Below are 7,549 nucleotides of genomic sequence, written 5' to 3' on the forward strand. Positions count from 1 at the left end.
CCCCAGAAAGTATATTTTTAAGCCAGAGGAATCTCTGATACAGCGGGATGATATGAAACTGGGATGCCTTCAGGTCTGTCCCGGGCCCCTGGGCAGGGGAAGCCTGCCCGTGCGCTGTCTTGGACCTTGGCGAGCTTTGTCCTTTTGCTTTTCCTAGGACGGGCAGAGGTGTTGCAGCCTGAAGGGATGGGGCTCATCACCCCTGGCTTGGCTGCTGTGATGTGGACTCTGGGTAAAGCAGGGGGCCTCCGGTGGGGGTCCGCATGCCAGCTTTGGTGTATGGGGCCCCAGCCTTCCCTTTTCTCTGCACCTCAGCTGAATAAGCTGTCTGCCGCAGACAGCTGCAGATGCAGCCCTGTTAAGTCAGCTGCACGTTAGAATCACCCCCAGCAAGCTTGAAACGCAGCCATCTCCAGGTCTCTCCGCTAGGGAGCTGTTGAAGGGGGTCGAGGGACTTCTGGGCATCAGGGCGATTGTAAAGCTTCCAGAGGATTCTCACGGGCAGCCACGGTTGAAAGCCACCGCCCCAGAGGATGGCGGAGAAGGCGGCCACGGTTCTCGTGATCCTATCAGATGCAACTTCAGTAGGTCCTTCTAGATTTTTGGGACACAATTGAAATCTTAATTTTTTTCATGGGAAATTTCCGGGTTTTTATAGGTAGGCTCCTGGTCTCCGACACGTACTCTGAGGGGCTGGGCTCCACCTGTCTGTCCCTTGACTACACAACGTGGCCGAGTACGCGTGCTTCCCACACCCTGCGTCTGCAGGTTTTCTGTTCTTGTTCTTGGCCCCGCGCTCTGTAAGAATAACGCTACCCCGTGCACACCTGTGTGATTCTGTGGTCTCTTCGTCGGTGCCTGCTGGCTTGCTGCCTGGGAACACCGCACCGATGGCCCCCGCGGGGACCCCCTGACTGGCTGAGTGACTCTGTGGTTGGGTCGGACTTGAGGGTGGCGAGGTGTCGGGGAGGGATGGGGAAATGGGAATCCCGAGTCTAGTCCCCATGTTATAGAAATGGCACGTCTTGTACGTTCTTCTCCCACTTCCCATGAGGGAGCCTCTGCCCCTCTCCCCCCAGCAGCCTCTTGATTTTGGAATCAGGCTGGAGGGATGGCCTTTTTGCTGGTATTCTCTCTCTCTGGGATCAGGCCCGAAGCCTGGCCAGCTGGGTGCAGCCCGTGGAAGGCAGAGACTGGGAATGAGGACGGAGCAAGGAGCCAGGCTGGGAGCAGAAGGGGCAGCTGATCCGGGCTGGCGTCTGGGATTGTGACTCTTGGGGAGGAGGGAGCTGTGCCCTTTATGTCCTCGTTACCTGGTGTTTCCTAACCGACCTTAATGAATATGCACCTGTCTAGAAATCAGCCTCTTGAGAACGTCATTTTGTCTACCACCGGAGAGACCGTCTTGGGGGCCGCCAGTGTTAGGGGAATGTCTGGGCTTTGGGGGAGTCCTGTCGCTGCAGTGTTCCGTGATCCAGGTCTGCAAACCTCAGCGGAAAGCTTCTGAGTGTGGTTTTGGTCACCGTGTTTCCCTAGAGCAGCCGGCCCTGCGTTGTGCACGTGTCCTGACACAGCGTTTCCACGGGGCTTGACTCCGGTTGCGGTCAGAGCAGGGGGTACTGTCTGCCTGCCGCTCCATTCTCTTTGGGGTGGCCTAGGGCCGGGTCTCCCTGACAACCTTTGGCTGACCAGATTCCTTCTCTTCTCTGTAACAAACTCTCCCTTGGCCTCGCTCTTATAGGGACACTTGGGATTGGGTCGCCTGGGGGGCTTAGTCGGTGAAGCGTCTGCCTTCGGCTCAAATCATGATCTAAGGGTCCTGGGATCGAGCCCCGCATCGGGCTCCCTGCTCAGCGGGGAGCCTGCTTCTCCCTCTCCCTGCTGGGCACCCCTGGCTTGTGCTCTTGTTCTCTCTCTCTCTCTGGCAAATAAATAAATAAATAAATAAATAAATAAATAAATAAAGGACACTTGGGATTGCATTTAGGGCCCGCTTGGATAATCCAGGACATCCTCGTCATTTCAGAATCCTTAACTGCATCTGCGAAGACCCCCCCTTTTCCAAATAACAGAATGGTCACGTCTGGCTGTGGTTCCTGAGATTGGCAGGACCTTCCTTTGGAGCCCCTGTGGTTTCTAGGCCACCGGCTTAGCCATGGCATGGTTGGAAATGCTAACGCATGCCACTGAGGTTTTCCTTGTGCCCCGGCCTCTGCCACAAGGATCCCAAGTGTGACCACCAGACTCACAGTCCCCCCCACCCCCCCACCCCCGCCCCAGGACACAGAGAAGCTGACCCCAGAGGTCCCAGAAGGTGGAGATGGAGTGAGGGGGCTGAGACATTGTCTCACTAACAGCTGCTACTATTGGCCCCTTGTCCTTGAAAATCCCATTATCTGAACATCTTTGAACTTTTGCTGGCATTTACGTGACTCACGTGGATCTGGTGAAAGCTGTGTTTGAGAAATGAAAAAGGAAGTGAGGGTGAGCACCCCCCGCGAGAGTGGGGCTCTCTCTGGCAATGTCTTGGGAGGGAGGTGACTCACTGGGGTCTGAGCAACAAAGGGTCTGCTGTGGCTACAGGACCAAAAAAAAAAGAAAGCCCTTCCTCTGCCCCCTGGCTGCCCCTCGGAAGCGGGAGCCCTGGGCTGGGTGTCCTGAAGGAGGCGTTTGGCCAGTCCTGGTGCTGCCATTTATGAGCTATAAATGCCTGCACACATCTGGGGGACGCGGCTGACCATTTGAACCTCGGTTTCCTCCCCTGTGAAGTGGGTGTAATTCTAGAGCCCGCCTCGCGGGGTGGGAGTGAAGAGTGAGTGGATGCATGTCTGGAAACCGCCGAGAACAGTCAGGCCCGTGCTGGGTGTCACGTAAGTGTTTCCTGCTGAGGTTGCAATGATCTGAAAGCAGAGATGGTTAAGGTCACCTGTCCCCCTCGTTGGCATGGGTGTTAAATGAAATAGCGCACGTCCGTGCTTAGAGCGGGGCCTTCCCGATCTCCCCGCGTTGCATTCGAGCTCCCTGTGGGCAAGGCCCTCTGTGTCCCCGGTCTCGAAGGGTGTGTGGCTCATTGTAAACGTGCAGCGAGCATTTGCTGGAGGGATGATCGAATAAGTCCGCGTGCTCTGCAGGCGGCTTCTTGAGGCCGGTGGTCCCAGGCCCGAAAGTATCTCAGACATCATGTCAGGCTTCCTGAGACCATTGCTTCCCTGCTGTGGGGCAGGCACGTGGCTTCGGCAGAGAATGCTGGACGGTTGCAGCAGAGGAATTAAATAACCACTTTGCTGTGTCAAGCAGAGAACAGAATAGCAGGGGCTCGCCTGGGGGCACGGGGCACAGGGATGCGGGGGGGGGGGTGATGCATAATCACGCCAGATGCCACCAGGCCTCTGCTCATCATTTCAATGGGGGTGGGAGGGAGTGGGGACTCCTTTTGTCAGAATGACACGGAAGTGGGGTAAGGAGGCCCTGTCTACCTGTCCCTTCAGGGGAATCCCCAGGAAACCACTACAAAGTCACCCTCTAGGAAACCCAGCCAGCAGATGGGACCTCGGGGCGATGCGGAGGTTGCCCTTGCTCTGGGGGACCAACCTCAGGGGAAGGGGGTGCTAATCCCCTGCTCCTTAGCAGCCCTCCCCGTCTTCCCCTTCTCCAGGCTGCCCGGCTGCTGTAGGCTTTGCCCCAAGAGCTCAGGACTGCCCAAAACTGAGGTCTGCAGGGTCTTCGGGAATTCTCCTCAGCGCGTGGTGGCTCAGTTCCCCCTGGGGGAGGGAAGAGCAGGGATGGGGACATGAGCGGCCACGCTGGCTTGCTAGCTCAGCGATTTCTGAGACCTGAAAGCAACCCAACAGTAAAGCAGAATTAGCCATGTTATTTGAAGTTATTCACATAAAGAGATTTATTAATTTTTTTTTTATCAAACGATAAGCGACGAGCAGCATTACACGTCGGGCGTATAGCATAGCGCTCTGATATTTTTACATGTTACGAAACGGTCCCCGCAATAGATCTAGTCACCGTCTGTCATCATACGAAGTTATCACGGTATTAGTGACTACGTTCCCCAGGCCGTCCTTTACATCCCCGTGACTTATTTATCTTGTAACTGGAAGTTTGTACCTCTTAATCCTCTTTGCGTAAAGAGATTCAGATGATCTGTGTCCACTGCGTTTATGTGCCTTCCAGAAGCAAGATGCATGTGACGTGCTTTTCAAGTCTTGTGTATATGTTCTGTATATCAAATGAGAAGCATTTGAGGATGATTCTGGGTTAGAGAATCCACATGAAAGCATTTAATAGGATGGTAAAAAACATTCCTCCTTAATGGTGGGTCACAGCTTCTTTCTACAGTTGTCTCTGTGGGAATTGGACTTGAGTCAGGGTCACTGGGACCAACTAAGGTCTGGTCAGCATTAGGCTCTACGGGGGTCTCTCAACCTTGGTACGATTGACATTCGGGGCCAGGTCATTCTTGTTGCTTGCGAGTGGTGGTTGGCATCATCGGAGTTTAGTGGCATCCCTGCCCCCTGCTTATCAGACGCTGGGAGCTCCCTGTGGTGGGCATAATCATGACCACCCCAATCCCCAGCCCCATACACACACATCCAAGATATCCCTGTCTTGGTCCCTGCAACCCATGAGTATGTGCGGTGACATGGCAAGAGAGTTGACGCTGCAGATCAGATGACTGTGAGATGGGGAAATTATCCTGCATTATCCATATGGGCCCAGTATAACCAGAAGGGTCCGCGTGGAGAGGACTGGACAGACCATTGCTGGCTTTGAAGGTGGAGGAAGGGGGCCGGCCACGAAGGAGTGCAGGCCGCCTCCAGGAGCTGACAAAGACAAGGGAACGGATTCTTCCCTGGTGCCTTCACAAGGAGCACAGGTCTGCCACGAAATGTCTCTGGAATCGCCTCTGGTTCCGAAACATGGGCTCTGTGGAGCGCCATATTGTTTTCCCCGGAAGCCGTGAGAGGAATGGGTTTCTGTGTCGTGCGATGGGAATGAGGCTGGGAGTGAGTATGCCCAGCCCAGCAGGGTTGGCTCTGGGAGGAACCAGTGGTATAAAGGGGGGGCGGCTGCCACAGCCCCTCCCCGGGGCTCCTGGAGCTGTCACTCTGTCCTTTAACAGCATAGTGTTCCTGTTGGTGTTTGTGCATATTTGGACAGGACTCGAGTAGAAGCTGAGCTATCTTCAGCTACGCCATAAAAGAGAATATAAAAACTCCATAAAACACTGAAATGTGAGCCGAAGCAGCGTCGCTCGCGGAGGCCTTGGCTTGGAGGGCCAGCATGCTGGGCGTCCTACCATTTGTAGGAGTCGTGGGCGGAGAGGAGAGGCTGGGGAGCCCAGCCCATGCTGGGGGCCACCAAGCCTGGGCTCTGGGCCAAATACGCAGCCCCCTGGACCCAGCCCTGATGCTGTGATTCTGTTTATTTTGCTGAATGTGACATTCATGTGGTTCTGATTTCTTCTCTGTGATCTGTCATCTGTGTGCCTTGGGAACCAGAAACCAAGCCAGGTGGCTTTGAAGTTGTTGTTCTGGGGTAAGTAGGGAGTCGTGCTTGTCCAGGGTTCATTGGGACAAGCACGAGGTGCCCTTTGATTTGAGATGCGCGGGAAGCGGACTGGCTGGCGAGGTGGGTTCCGGTCCTGGCCCGGGAGCTGGGCTGGGTCAGAAGGGAGGGATGGATCCATTCCGTGATGGGCTGGCCTAGCTGGATCCAACCCATAGATGGAGGCCGGTGGTTCCCAAATTTCAGGGTGCGTCACAGTCACTGCCCAGGAGGCCTTGTTAAAACAGACCGTGGGACCCTAACCCCAGAGTTTCTGGTTCAGGAGGGCTAGGATGAGACCCAAGGGTTTGTACTTTCTAAAAAATTCCCCAGTGTGGCTGAGGCAGCTGGTCCAAGGTTGAGAACCATGCGCCTAGGACAAGAAGGGGGTCTTTGTAATGAAAAATGGTACTGATAACAAACAGTTCTCAGAACTCTACAGTTTATGCATGGGGACCCCGTGTTTGATCCAAACACCGCTACGACGAGACTGTGCCATCCTCTGATTTTTTTTTTCCTCCAAGGTGAAAAATAGTTTTTTTCTTTTTTTTTTTTAAGATTTTATTTATTTATTTGAGAGAGAGAGAGCACGGGTTGGGGAGGGAGGGCAGAGGAAGAGGGGGAAGCAGACTCCGCGCTGAGCAGGGAGCCCAATGAGGGACTTGATCCCCAGGACCCTGGGATCATGACCTGAGCCGAAGGCAGACGCTTAACCGACTGAGCCACCCAGGCGCTCCAAAATGGACTTTTTTGGGTGTACAGTTGTACATATATATATAGTCATGTAACCACACCCTCAACCAGGATATAGAATAATTCCGTCACCCCAAGAACCTCCCTCATGCTCCTCCTCTGCCCCCCATGAGCCATCCATCCCTATAGCATTGTCTTTCTGAGCACGTCATGTAAACAGGATCGTACGGTATGTAACCTTTTGAGCCTGGCTTCCACACGTGTGAGATGCTCCAAGTCACCAAAGTGACTTAGTTGTATCCGTAGTTGGCTCTTTTGTATTGGGAGTCGTGACCCCCCCCCCACCATGGATGTACTGTGGTTTGCTCTCCATCCCCTGTGGATGGTCTTTGGTTGCTTCCAGTGTGGGGTTATGGTAAATACAGCTGCTACGCACATTCGTGCCTAAGACTTTGTGTGGACATTTTTTTCCCGTTCTCTCGGGTACACACCTGGGAGAGGGATGGTTGGCTCATATGGTGAGTATATATGTCCACTTTCTAGGAAACCACCAGGCTGCTCTCCAGACGGGCTGCTCCGTTTTGCATTCCCACAGCAGTGTACGGGATTTCCAGGGGCTCTGCGCCCTCGCCGACGCTTGGGGTTGGCATTCTTTTTATTAAGTTTCGTCCTTCTAGATCAGGGCTGATTTTAAAATGTGTGAATGAATCGCAGAAAGGCTCGGAGTTGTCCAAGGCCCCCCAGCCTCTTGGTGGCTCCTTGGACCCAGGCCTTTTGCCTTGAAGGCTGGGAACATTCTGGGTGGTGGCTGTGTTGATCAGAAGCTAGGAAGCTGGAGCTGGAGCTTCTGAGTGTGAATGGAGCTCAAGCAACATCCAGGGCCCGCGTGGCCGAGTAAGGCGCATGCCCAGGGACTAGGGAAACAAGGAGAAAGCAGAACAAAGAGATGACCCAGAAGGAAAGACACACATCATAGCATCACAGAGGTGGAAGGCACTAGGCTGCTTCTCCATCCCTTAGCCCCCTGCCCCCCACCTCTTATTTTTAGGCTGAGAGGCTCAGGCAAAGCAGCCGACCAAATGTACTCACTGTGTCTCTTGACTCCATGCCCGTGGCGGGCCTTGGCAGGAGCCACCTTTGTTTCCAGAAGCATCCTCGGTGATGGCATCAGGGCTTTTGCAAATTGAAGTACCTGGTCAAGATCAGCATACTCCCTCGGAGTTGCCTTGGCCTTGGGGCCGCTCCAGGCGGGAGTTGCCTTTAGGAAGGGGCTCATGCGGGGGGGGGGGGGGGGGGG

At 54.5% G+C, this 7,549-nt stretch overlaps 1 protein-coding gene and 1 long non-coding RNA gene across 2 annotated transcripts in view; one reads left to right on the plus strand and one right to left on the minus strand.

Moving 5' to 3' along the window:
- The window catches only part of GAS7 (growth arrest specific 7), a 188,603-nt gene that overhangs the window by 78,378 nt on the left and 102,676 nt on the right, over positions 1 to 7,549 (plus strand). The window lies entirely within an intron of this gene.
- LOC115936803 (uncharacterized) lies at positions 6,009 to 7,532 on the minus strand. The gene is made up of 2 exons (XR_004072198.2): positions 7,342 to 7,532; positions 6,009 to 7,166 (listed from the first exon to the last, which is right to left on the minus strand). It is a non-coding gene; the product is annotated as an uncharacterized LOC115936803 (long non-coding RNA).

This window comes from Leptonychotes weddellii, chromosome 15 (assembly GCF_054177405.1).
Source record: "Leptonychotes weddellii isolate Sample4059 chromosome 15, ASM5417740v2, whole genome shotgun sequence".
NCBI classification, from domain to species: domain Eukaryota; kingdom Metazoa; phylum Chordata; class Mammalia; order Carnivora; family Phocidae; genus Leptonychotes; species Leptonychotes weddellii.